At 42.1% G+C, this 11258-nt stretch overlaps 1 long non-coding RNA gene across 2 annotated transcripts; it reads right to left on the reverse strand.

The window, feature by feature from the left end:
* Positions 1-8142: 8142 nt before the first annotated feature.
* LOC127298232 (uncharacterized) lies at positions 8143-10098 on the reverse strand. 2 transcript variants are annotated; one of them, XR_007849675.1, is made up of 5 exons: positions 9775-10098; positions 9444-9523; positions 8714-8975; positions 8557-8598; positions 8143-8366 (listed from the first exon to the last, which is right to left on the reverse strand). It is a non-coding gene; the product is annotated as an uncharacterized lncRNA (long non-coding RNA). The 2 variants fall into 2 exon arrangements; XR_007849676.1 differs by having other exon boundaries at positions 8684-8975.
* Positions 10099-11258: the final 1160 nt, after the last annotated feature.

Genomic DNA, 11258 nt, shown 5'->3' on the forward strand with positions numbered 1-11258 from the left:
ATCATAGCATAAACCAAGTACTAACACGGTGCACACACTGTCACCTTTACACACGTGCAGGAGGAATAGAACTACTTTAATAACTTTGCTAAAGTAGCACATAGATAGTAGTGATACAAAACTCATATGAATCTCAATCATGTAAAGCAGCTCATGAGATTATTGTATTGAGGTACATGGGAGAGAGATGAACCACATAGCTACCGGTACAGCCCCGAGCCTCGATGGAGAACTACTCCCTCCTCATGGGAGCAGCAGCGGTGATGAAGATGGCGGTGGAGATGGCAGCGGTGTCGATGGAGAAGCCTTCCGGGGGCACTTCCCCGCTCCGGCAGCGTGCCGGAACAGAGACTCCTGTCCCCCAGATCTTGGCCTCGCGATGGCGGCGGCTCTGGAAGGTTTCTGTGGTTTTCGCCAATCGTATCAGGGTTTTCGATCCAGGGGCTTTATATAGGCGAAGAGGCGGCGCGGGAGGGTCGAAGGGGCGATGCCACCATAGGGCGGCGCGGCCAGGGCCTGGGCCGCGCCGGCCTATGGTCTGGGGGCCCAGTGCCCCCCCTCTGGTCCTTCCCGGGTGTTCTGGATGCTTCCGGTGAAAATAGGAACTTGGGCGTTGATTTCGTCCGATTCCGAGAATATTTCGTTACTAGGATTTCTGAAACCAAAAACAGCAGAAAACAGCAACTGGCACTTCGGCATCTTGTTAATAGGTTAGTTCCAGAAAATGCACGAATATGACATAAAGTGTGCATAAAACATGTAGATAACATCAATAATGTGGCATGGAACATAAGAAATTATCGATACGTCGGAGACGTATCAGCATCCCCAAGCTTAGTTCTGCTCGTCCCGAGCAGGTAAAACGATAACAAAGATAATTTCTGAAGTGACATGCCATCATAACCTTGATCAAACTATTTGTAAAGAATATGTAATGAATGCAGCGATCAAAACAATGTATATGACATGAGTAAACAAGTGAATCATATAGCAAAGACTTTTCATGAATAGTACTTAAAGACAAGCATCAATAAGTCTTGCATAAGAGTTAACTCATAAAGCAATAATTCAAAGTAAAGGTATTGAAGCAACACAAAGGAAGATTAAGTTTCAGCGGTTGCTTTCAACTTGTAACATGTATATCTTATGGATATTGTCAACATAGAGTAATATAATAAGTGCAATAAGCAAATATGTAGGAATCAATGCACAGTTCACACAAGTGTTTGCTTCTTGAGGTGGAGAGAAATAGGTGAACTGACTCAACATTGAAAGTAAAAGAATGGTCCTCCATAGAGGAAAAGCATCGATTGCTATATTTGTGCTAGAGCTTTTATTTTGAAAACATGAAACAATTTTGTCAACGGTAGTAATAAGGCATATGTATCATGTAAATTATATCTTACAAGTTGCAAGCCTCATGCATAGTATACTAATAGTGCCCGCACCTTGTCCTAATTAGCTTGGACTACCGGATCATCACAATGCACATGTTTTAACCATGTGTCACAAAGGGGTACCTCTATGCCGCCTGTACAAAGGTCTAAGGAGAAAGCTCGCATTGGATTTCTCGCTATTGATTATTCTTCAACTTAGACATCCATACCGGGACAACATAGACAACAGATAATGGACTCCTCTTTTATGCATAAGCATGTAACAACAATTAATAATTTTCTCATTTGAGATTGAGGATATATGTCCAAAACTGAAACTTCCACCATGGATCATGGCTTTAGTTAGCGGCCCAATGTTCTTCTCTAACAATATGCATGCTTAACCATAGGGTGGTAGATCGCTCTTACTTCAGACAAGGCGAACATGCATAGCAACTCACATGAAATTCAACAAAGAGTAGTTGATGGCGTCCCCAGTGAACATGGTTATCGCACAACAAGCAACTTAATAAGAGATAAAGTACATAATTACATATTCAATACCACAATAGTTTTTAAGCTATTTGTCCCATGAGCTATATATTGCAAAGGTGAATGATGGAATTTTAAAGGTAGCACTCAAGCAATTTACTTTGGAATGGCGGAGAAATACCATGTAGTAGGTAGGTATGGTGGACACAAATGGCATAGTGTTGTTTGGCTCAGGATTTGGATGCATGAGAAGTATTCCCTCTCGATACAAGGTTTAGGCTAGCAAGGTTGTTTGAAGCAAACACAAGCACGAACTAGTACAGCAAAACTCACATAAAAGACATATTACAAGCATTATAAAACTATACATCGTCTTCCTTGTTGTTCAAACATCTTACTAGAAAATATCTAGACTCTAGAGAAACCACTCATGCAAACCAAATTTTAACAAGCTCTATGTATTTCTTCATTAATGGGTGCAAAGCATATGATGCAAGAGCTTAATCATGAGCACAACAATTGCCAAGTATCACATTACCCAAGACATTAATAGCAATTACTACATGTATCATTTTCCAATTCCAACCATATAACAATTTAACGAAGGAGAAACTTCGCCATGAATACTATGAGTAGAAACCAAGGACATACTTGTCCATATGCTATAGCGGAGCGTGTCTCTCTCCCATAAAGTGAATGCTAGGATCCATTTTATTCAAACAAAACAAAAAACAAAAACAAACTGACGCTCCAAGAAAAGCACATAAGATGTGATGGAATAAAAATATAGTTTCAGGGGAGGAACCTGATAATGTTGTTGATGAAGAAGGGGATGCCTTGGGCATCCCCAAGCTTAGACGCTTGAGTCTTCTTGATATATGCAGGGGTGAACCACCGGGGCATCCCCAAGCTTAGAGCTTTCACTCTTCTTGATCATAGTATATCATCCTCCTCTCTTGACCCTTGAAAACTTCCTTCACACCAAACTCGAAACAACTCATTAGCGGGTTAGTGCACAATAAAAATTAACATATTCAGAGGTGACACAATCATTCTTAACACTTCTGGACATTGCATAATGCTACTGGACATTAGTGGATCAAAGAAATTCATCCAACATAGCAAAAGAGGCAATGCGAAATAAAAGGCAGAATCTGTCAAAACAGAACAGTTCGTATTGATGAATTTTAAAATGGCACCATACTTGCTCAAATGAAAATTCTCAAATTGAATGAAAGTTGCGTACATATCTGTGGATCATGCACGTAAATTGGCTTAATTTTCTGAGCTACCTACAGGGAGGTGGACCCAGATTCGTGATAGCAAAGAAATCTGGAACTGCGCAGTAATCCAAATCTAGTACTTACTTTTCTATCAACGGCTTAACTTGGCACAACAAAACATAAAACTAAGATAAGGAGAGGTTGCTACAGTAGTAAACAACTTCCAAGACACAAAATAAAAACAAAGTACTGTAGCAAAATAACACATGGGTTATCTCCCAAGAAGTTCTTTTCTTTATAGCCATTAAGATGGGCTCAGCAGTTTTAATGATGCACTCGCAAGAAATAATAGTTGAAGCAAAAGAGAGCATCAAGAGGCAAATACAAAACATATTTAAGTCTAACATGCTTCCTATGCATAGGAATCTTGTAAATAAACAAGTTCATGAAGAGCAAGGTGACAAGCATAGGAAGATAAAACAAGTATAGCTTCAAAAATTTCAGCACATAGAGAGGTGTTTTAGTAACATGAAAATTTCTACAACCATATTTTCCTCTCTCATAATAACTTTCAGTAGCATCATGAGCAAACTCAACAATATAACTATCACATAAAGCATTCTTATCATGAGTCTCATGCATAAAATTATTACTCTCTACATAAGCATAATCAATTTTATTAGTAATAGCGGGAGCAAATTCAACAAAGTAGCTATCATTATTATTCTCATCAAGTGTAGGAGGCATAGTATAATCACAACAAAATTTACTCTCCATAGTAGGTGGTACCAAAAGACCACTATCATTATAATCATCATAAATAGGAGGCAAAGTATCATCAAAGAAAATTTTCTCCTCAATGCTTGGGGGACTAAAAAGATCATGCAAACCAGCTTCCCCAAGCTTAGAACTTTCTATATTATTATCAACAATGGTGTTCAAAGCGTTCATACTAATATTACTACCAGCATGCAAATAAGATTCCATAGGTTTTTTAATTTTCGCATCAAACAATCCATGTTTTAAATCAGGAAATAGAAATAGAAGCTCATTCTTGTCCATTATGCCAAACTAGTGTAAACAAGAAACAAAAAGATGCAATTGCAGGATCTAAAGGAAATAGCTTCGAGTACTTACAATGGCGGAAAATAGCTTGGTAGCCGAGGTCCGGAGTGTGAGTACCTTTTACCTTTCCTCCCCGGCAACGGCGCCAGAAAATAGCTTGATGTCTACGTTCCCCCTCCTTTCCTGTAGACAGTGTTGGGCCTCCAAGAGCAGAGGTTTGTAGAACAGCAGCAAGTTTTCCCTTAAGTGGATCGCCCAAGGTTTATCGAACTCAGGGAGGAAGAGGTCAAAGATATCCCTCTCATGCAACCCTGCAACCACAAAGCAAGAAGTCTCTTGTGTCCCCAACACACCTAATAGGTGCACTAGTTCGGCGAAGAGATAGTGAAATACAGGTGGTATGAATATATATGAGCAGTAGCAACGGTGCCAGAAAATAGCTTTCGGGCGTGTAGTTGATGGTGGTAGTATTGCAGCAGTAGTAACACAGTAAAACAGTAAACAAGCAGTAGTAACGCAGCAGTATTTAGGAACAAGGCCTAGGGATTAGACTTTCACTAGTGGACACTCTCAACATTGATCACATAACAGAATAGATAAATGCATACTCTACACTCTTGTTGGATGATGAACACATTGCGTAGGATTACACGAACCCTCAATGCCGGAGTTAACAAGCTCCACAATAATGCTCATATTTTAGTAACCTTTAGTGTAAGATAGATCAAAAGACTAAACCAAGTACTAGCATAGCATGCACACTGTCACCTTCATGCATATGTAGGAGGAATAGATCACATCAATATTATCATAGCAATAGTTAACTTCGCAATCTACAAGAGATCATGATCATAGCATAAACCAAGTACTAACACGGTGCACACACTGTCACCTTTACACACGTGCAGGAGGAATAGAACTACTTTAATAACTTTGCTAGAGTAGCACATAGATAGTAGTGATACAAAACTCATATGAATCTCAATCATGTAAAGCAGCTCATGAGATTATTGTATTGAGGTACATGGGAGAGAGATGAACCACATAGCTACCGGTACAGCCCCGAGCCTCGATGGAGAACTACTCCCTCCTCATGGGAGCAGCAGCGGTGATGAAGATGGCGGTGGAGATGGCAGCGGTGTTGATGGAGAAGCCTTCCGGGGGCACTTTCCCGCTCCGGCAGCGTGCCGGAATAGAGACTCCTGTCCCCCAGATCTTGGCCTCGCGATGGCGGCGGCTCTGGAAGGTTTCTGTGGTTTTCGCCAATCGTATCAGGGTTTTCGATCCAGGGGCTTTATATAGGCGAAGAGGCGGCGCAGGAGGGTCGAAGGGCGACGACACCATAGGGCGGCGCGGCCGGGGCCTGGGCCGCGCCGGCCTATGGTCCGGGGGCCGGTGCCCCCTCCGGTCCTTCCCGGGTGTTACGGATGCTTCCGGTGAAAATAGGAACTTGGGCGTTGATTTCGTCCGATTCCGAGAATATTTCGTTACTAGGATTTCTGAAACCAAAAACAGCAGAAAACAGGAACTGGCACTTCGGCATCTTGTTAATAGGTTAGTTCCAGAAAATGCACGAATATGACATAAAGTGTGCATAAAACATGTAGATAACATCAATAATGTAGCATGGAACATAAGAAATTATCGATACGTCGGAGACGTATCAATATACCCTCGAAGCATCACCGGCATGAGCCGCTGAATCCATATATGATAGTCGTGACTCTTGAGCCCGGTGACTTTTCCCGTCGAAAGATTAACTCCCTTACTCATATTCGAGCAATAACCATCCGGGAACATCACAACGTATTTGAGCCACCTGAATGCCTCCTTCTTTTGGATGGAATCAAGGCAGAAGTTGGCATGCGGCTTGAACCAATTCTTTTGACGGCCAATAGGACGCTTCATGTGTAATTTTTGCCTATCACAGAGGATCTCAACATCGACTCTAGCCTTGACATTATCCTTTGACTTCCCGGGAATGTTCAGGCATGTGTGAAAGACGGACTCCGCGACATTCTTTACAGTGTGCATCACATCGATGTTATGGGGAAGTTCGAGGTCCTTGTAATACTCGAGCTTCGTTAAGGCGGCCTCATGAGTCCAGTTATGCGTTACACCATATCCCTCAAATTGATGGCCAGTTGGCGTCGCTGCCGGCACGAGAGCACGTAGCTCGGCTTCAACAAGTGTACCATCAAACTTCGGCACATCTTTTTTTTTCATGCACAACTTTGCCCTTCTTGAAGTTCTTTTTGTCTTCTCTAAACGGATGCCTCCTTTTGAGGAACTGTCGATTCGTGTCAAACGCAACATACTTGCGACCCTTCTGTAGCCAAAGGAACTCAAGCCGATGCCTGCACACTGGGCATGGCCACTTACCAGCTGTACACCATCCGCATGTTAGGGCGTACCCGGGCATATCATGCATGGTATACTGCAACCAAACTTTCATGTAGAAGTTTGTCTTCGATGCTCGGTCGTACGTCAATGTCCCGTGGTGCCAAGAGTGGTTCAAATCTTCCACAATCGGCTGCATGTAGACACTCAAATTCTTCCCCGGGTAATGAGGGCCTGGAATGATCAGCGACAGAAACATGGTCTTCCTCGTCATTAGGACTCCGGGAGGGAGATTGAGAGGAATAACAAACACGGGCCAGCAACTGTAATTGGCAGCCGACATACCATATGGATTGAAGCCATCTGTTGCTATCACAATTCTGACATTCCGAGCCTCGGCTGCCTTAAGCGGGTGTTTTGTATCGAAGTTCTTCCATGCCGTACCATCGGATGGATGTCCCATCTTCAACTTCTTGTTTTCGTCCACGAATCTCTTCCCATACTTGTGCCACGTCATCTGTTTGGCTGTCTCCTCGTGCATGTAAAGCCGCTGGATTCTTTTTATGAATGGGAGATATCGAAGAATCGACTTTGCGGTGCTTGACTGCCTCACCTGACCATCCTTTCCCGTTACCTCTTCATACCTAGACTGCTTACAGATGGGACAGTACTTGTCCTCCGCATACTGTCTCCAAAATAGAACGCAGCCTTTCGGACAACAGTCTATCCTTTGATAATCCATGTTGAGGTCCTTCATCATTCTCCTCATCGCGTGCAGGCTTTGAGGCAGACAATGATCTTTGGGCAACATGTTACCAGTTGTTTTCAGACTTGCTTCAAAGCCCTCACGGGTGGTGTTGTACCGGGTCTTGTCGGCTAGACATTGGGAGATGGCATCGAGCTGAGAAATCGCGGCGCCCTCGTACAGAGGCCTCTTAGCCGCGGCAATCATATCATACAAGGCCTTCGCGGTTGGCTCTGGTTCCTCCGGTTCTGGCGGCGCCTCCGGTTCTGGAGGTGGCGAATCCGGGACATCGGCATGGACGAGATCATGTAGAAAGTCTCTAATTCCATCGTACGCATTGCCATTGAGCCGCTGCCGCATCACCTCACCTCTGTCACGTTCGCGCTCATCAAAGTCGATTTCCGTGACGTACCCATGCATATACCCATATTGCAGAAGGTGTCTATACCACTACAACAAAATAGGCACATAAAGACGCCCAATTTAATGGTTTGTGACGCTATATTTCATCTCTACATGATTGTAAAGTCGCTTTCATAAAACGTCTCTCGAACGTCTCCTTATGCACCGTCACAAAGACCGTCGGGACGCTTTGCCATGCGTGTTAACATAATTATGAGACGCTCACAATGCATCTCTACATGTCTAAAGACGCTTTGATGCACGGATTATCAAGACGTCTCTATAATCCGTAGGATCGCTCTATTGCGTCTCAAATAATTTATTTGTGTAGCATCAGCATACTGACCTCACGTTTAATTTCGTTTCTTGGTATAATTTTATGGCCGTAAAATGTGATCATAGTTCGTCACGCATTATGCACTAAAGATCATCCATCAATGAAACATTTTCATACAGAATTACATCGTCTATGTATAGAAGTCCCACGGACAAAATCAACTCAGTGACAAGTAATTCAATAATTAAAGAGAAGGCGAAGTTGGCGATAGGTTCAAGGATGCACAAGGTGCATACACACTTAAAATTTGTACAAATTCACATACATTTTCATATTTTTCTGTCGCTAAATATTGGGCACTATCTAAGAAGTTTCGACATGCGGACATCAAGTATCTTATCCAGGTCCACTGCAGTTGTAAATGTCATTTATTTGCATCCAAAAACCTGCAAATGTCATTTATAGAATTTGTTAGTTAATGAGGCATAAGTTCCCTAGAAAAAATTAATACACAAACATCATAAGATGAAATTTGAGGAGAGTTGGCTACTTCCAGAAACACAAGTTATTTCAGAAAGAAAGTAAAGAAAAACGGGATGTGAGATATTAATGGTTTCCTCTGCACGACTGGCATACCTCAGTCGTTTCCTCTGCATTTGAATCAGTACACTATGCAAACTGCAGAAAAATACATAGCAAAGAAAAAAAGTTTTACTTACATACTCAAGCTAAAGAAAAATCCGAGTAGGCCAATACAACTTACAAGAATATATGTGCGAAATATTGGACGTACCACTCGTAACAGTTCTACATTTTTTTCCTGCAGTCCTGCAAGAGAGCTAATAGCCGTTAGCCTTGAATACATCACATTTCCACATTAATATTCCAGCTTAAGATAACATCATTCAGAAATACAAGTTTTACTATAAAAAAACGCAGTAGGCGGGTTAATTTATCTGTCCTGGTGCAGGAAAATGCTCCATCTTTCCTCTTTATTTCAAGGCAGCCTCTTCTCATATGTAGAACTTGGGGTCTCCTTTTGCTTGACAGATATCCTGAAGATAGCATGAGAACGACGGCAAAGAAATAATTACCATTAAAATAAAGGCTGGTTTTACAAATACTAAAATTAGTGGTCAACATGTGTCCAAAATGATTATTTTCTGAACTTCGCACTTGAATTATGTGACCCTCTACACTTTCGCGTACAAACATAATTCAAGTAGCTCATAGTCTTAATTAAAAACTTATGAGTAACAAATAGCGCATGGCAATACAATAGGCAACAGCAGAATATACAGCATGAACTAAGAAAATTTCAGTGTGTTTCCGGTAATCTTTTAGAATTGCCGCATAGCTGTGTACTAATTATTGAGAGGAATAGCTCCTTTGTAGAAGCATTTTTCTAATGAATAAGTACTACTCGTTGTACATCACATAATAGATATACGCTTGTGCATATAACAAAAATATAGACTGAAATTATAGCTTGGTAGAAATCATATGCACGGACAGTTTGGTACCTTGGATTAATATTATGTTTCTGCGCTTTAAATAAGACGCGAACTATTGGGGCACATTCATTCATCAGCACCATAAAATCCTGCATTAGTCAATCAGATTATGCCGTTCCATTACTGTAAAATCCAGTTTGTAGTGGAATCCAAGATAAATATTAAAATTGCAGTCGATGACCCTTTGAAAAATCAATGGGTAATATCAGAAATTTAGACTAATACAGTACTATACTTTTTGCATGTCGAGGAAGACATGGATAACTGAATTGCAGTATACACGCAAAATAAGATGTATCTTATACGGGAGATGAAGAGGAAGCCAGCGAAGATTGCTTACCATCCTGGATCACCTAATGGGAGATGGATGAGACTAATACCGGTTTCTTAGGCTCTGATTTGTCTCAGGCGAGAAACACCAAGCACTAAATCGGGGCTGTGGAGGAGAGTACCCAGACGGGGGAAGATGAAGGCAGAAAGGGTGGCGGGGGATTTGTCTTGGAGAGGGTAGCAGAACAGCTCGCCGGAGAGGAATGATCCATTGGGGGCGGCGGCTGTAGATCTTGCACGCCTGGATTTGGGGTAGGTTTCTTTTGAGTCACCTGAGACTTAGAGATGGGAGTCGTGGGTTTGTGGGCTTATCCATTTTCTTAGAATAATATGCAGCAAATTATTTGCCGTGCAATGAGACGATATGTACAACGTCTTAATGAACGTCTTTACAGCTTGTTGGTTTTCCACGTAGAGACCAAAATAAAAGCGTCTAATGGCGAACGTCCTTACATGATTATTTTCTTGTAGTGTACATTTCATCCTTCCCACGACGTTGACGCTTCACGCAGCGAACACAGGGGCAAAGTGCCCGAACCAGCCCCTTTGTACCACGCGCTAACTCATTCACTAGAAAATGGGTCTTCCTTGTCCACTCATCTGTTTTCTCAGTCGCACTAACACGCTCATTGTACATCCATCCATTATCAGCCATCCTCTGCTTTATTGGGAGCCAAACCACAGACATAGCATTTATATCAAATAGGAAATTAAATGCATCATATTTTTATTTATTTTACCGGGCGAAACGCATGCATCAACCTACATCTCTACTAGGTGGGCTCCTAGCAGCCGCCGGATCCGTAGTTGGCTACGTTCTCCATGCTCTACCCCGGTCCAAGTCGAGAATTTGGCGGTACCTCCCCGCTCTCCCGATACACGTCACGGCAAAAAGTCGAGAGGAAGTGAAACCGCAGAACAACGGGGAGGCGCCGCCGAAATCCTGACTCGGACCGGAGTAGAACATGGAAAACGTAGACAACTACGCATCCGCCGACTGTCCCGTAAATGCCGCAAGCATTACGGTTCAAAATATGCGGACCACTAATGCATATTTATCCGCGTAACGCTCGCGGACGGGAAGTGACACCTAGGTTACGCAACTGGACTTGGAAAATGAATCTAGTGACATAAGAAAATGCGGCGAAGAAGTTGGAAATTTAGCTCACCCTCGGCTGAAGAGGAAGTAGTCCAACAACCGAGTGTCGATGTCGGCGAACGTCGAGAAGCGCGTCAAGATCCGGGATCGTCACGCCGGGGTGCTCATGACGAGGCGGTCACGACATGGCCTATTACAAATTCACATTATTAAAACAAATTCACATTTGCATTTCTATTTCCATTATTAAACAAATTCATTTCTATTTCTATTACACATTTCCATTTCATTTCTATTTCTTTCCAATTTTCAAATCAATTTCTATTTTTTTCAATTTCAATTTCAATTTCAATTACTATTTATTTCTTTCTATTTCAAATCAATTACACATTTTA

This window comes from Lolium perenne, chromosome 5, assembly GCF_019359855.2.
Source record: "Lolium perenne isolate Kyuss_39 chromosome 5, Kyuss_2.0, whole genome shotgun sequence".
Lineage (NCBI taxonomy): Eukaryota > Viridiplantae > Streptophyta > Magnoliopsida > Poales > Poaceae > Lolium > Lolium perenne.